Source organism: Penicillium canescens (genome assembly GCF_028828765.1).
Source record: "Penicillium canescens strain IBT 15451 chromosome Unknown utg000010l_segment0_segment0, whole genome shotgun sequence".
NCBI lineage: Eukaryota > Fungi > Ascomycota > Eurotiomycetes > Eurotiales > Aspergillaceae > Penicillium > Penicillium canescens.
This window is the reverse complement of record NW_026703972.1, coordinates 2,689,889-2,692,239: the sequence shown is the minus strand read 5'-3', so window position 1 is coordinate 2,692,239 and position 2,351 is coordinate 2,689,889.

Below are 2,351 nucleotides of genomic sequence, written 5' to 3'. Positions count from 1 at the left end.
TCAACATGGCCGGTAACACGTCCGAGCCTGATGACGAGGACGAACTGGACCCGGAGAGCCCCGAATACCGCAAATTGGTGGTTCTGAAATACAAGCAGCGACAAGCGATACCAATCGGATCTTCTCCGCCGATTTTTACGACGGATGCACCAACAATCGAAGACCCAAATGATGAAGTATGGCACGAGGCCAGCGAACGAAGCGATGACGAACAAACTCATCAATGAAATCGTTTGAGATTCTTCAATACAACGTACACAAATCGTGGCCAGTGATGGCAACGTTCCTCAGAGACAGAAATGTCCTCGCGGCGGACGTCGTCGCGGTGCAGGAGCCATGGAAGAACGAAATGCAACACACAACACACCAACCAGCGACGGCAACATTCCAGCTAATTTACCCACCAAAAGCAGCTGCCGACGGAACAACCCAAGGCCAGGACAATCAAGTCCAAGCCTCGGATCTCTCCCAACCGGGCGTATGCCTGTTTGTGTCTAAAAGGCTTGACCCGAGCACTTGGTCGTGTCAACTCGTCTCACAGGACTACCAGTTACTGAAACTTAGAAAGGCTCATCAGGGCAGAGACTGGACAGATCTCTTCATACACAACATATACAATAGGCCGGGCAGCAATACTCTTAGACATCTGAGAAATGAGCTGTCAAAACGACCTCATGGAGAACACATCATCCTTGGAGATATGAACGCGCATCACCCGAGATGGGGAGGAACAGGGACCAGGCTCGATCAGGAGGCCGAGCAACTCCTAGAAATCGCTAATGAATGGGGACTCGAGTTGACGACCCAACAAGGCAGACCTACCTGGTCTCGAAACGATCAGTCGTCGGTGATTGACCTCACCTTCATCACATCCAACCTTGTCAACAGGCTTATCAATTGCGAGAGGGCGGATGACATCGAACACGCATCCGACCATTTCCCGATCAGGACTGTGCTTGATATTATTACACCCATTGCAGTACAACAGAAGAGAAGAAACTGGAACGCAACCGATGATCAGAAACTCATCCAGAAGATCGAAGGAGGTCTACGGACAGGAGGCCTATACCGGGCAAATCCGCAAAGGATAGAAGCCAAATGCCAGGAGCTGATGGGAGCGATCCAAACAGCAATCGAGGAATCAACCCCATGGGCAAAACCATCCGCGTGGTCGAACCCCGACTTTGACGACGAGTGTAAAGTTGCGGTCAAAGAGGTTCGTCGCCTCCGTCGCAAACATACGAGAACTCAAGACCCCTACGACTGGATGTGCTACTCTGAAGCACGCAACAGAAAAACACGACTCGTCAAGAGAACCTTGTCAAGGGCGCACCGGCGCCGAGTCCAGCAGGTCATTGAAGATGGCCCACAGGGTATGTGGCGATTGGCTAAATGGGCAAGAAACCGAGATGGGGCCTACGAGAAGGGTATCACCCCTTCGCTGAAAATACAGGATCCCCAAATGCCTGGAACTCTCGCAGAAACAGTTGAGCAAAAGGCAGAGGCATTCCGGACTGCCTTCTTCCCAAAACCACCGCCGGCCGATCTATCCGACACAGACTCATTCCTGTACCCACAGCAAATCGAGTTTCCAGCAGTCACCGCTCAAGAGATACAGGAGGCGGTGCGAGGAGCGAAAGCAGGGAAAGCACCCGGAGAAGACGGTATACCAAACTCTCTCTGGCACAAGCTTATCGAGATACCGGTGGTTCTAGCAACAGTGGTCCAGTTATTCAACGCATGCATAAACACGGGATACAACCCGTCACATTTCCAGCGCTCAATCACGGTGGTGCTCCGGAAGCAAGGCAAAAGTGACTACCAGCTCGCAAAATCCTACAGACCCGTGGCGTTGCTGAACACGCTCGGAAAGTTTCTGGAGGCAGTTGTCGCGCGACGGATCAGCTACGCAGCAGAAACCAACGGTTTACTCCCACGAACCCATCTAGGCGGACGAAAGGGTATATCCACCGATCATGCTATCCACATTATCATCGACCGAATCAAAACTGCATGGGGAAAGGGCAAGCCAGTGGTATCTCTGCTGATGCTGGACGTGTCCGGAGCGTACGACAATGTCTCCCATGAACGTCTACTACACAACCTCAAGAAACGACGTCTGGGACACTTCGTTCCCTGGGTGAGGGCCTTCTTGACCAACCGAAGCACACGGATCCGCATGCCCGAGGGCACATCTGATCGAATCCCGACACCTACAGGCATCCCTCAAGGATCACCGATCTCACCCATTCTATATCTCATCTACAACGCAGACCTCGTTGAGAACTGCGGTAACGGTGTGACTAGCAACGGGTGGGTCGACGATGTTTGCTTCATGACAAAGGGAGACA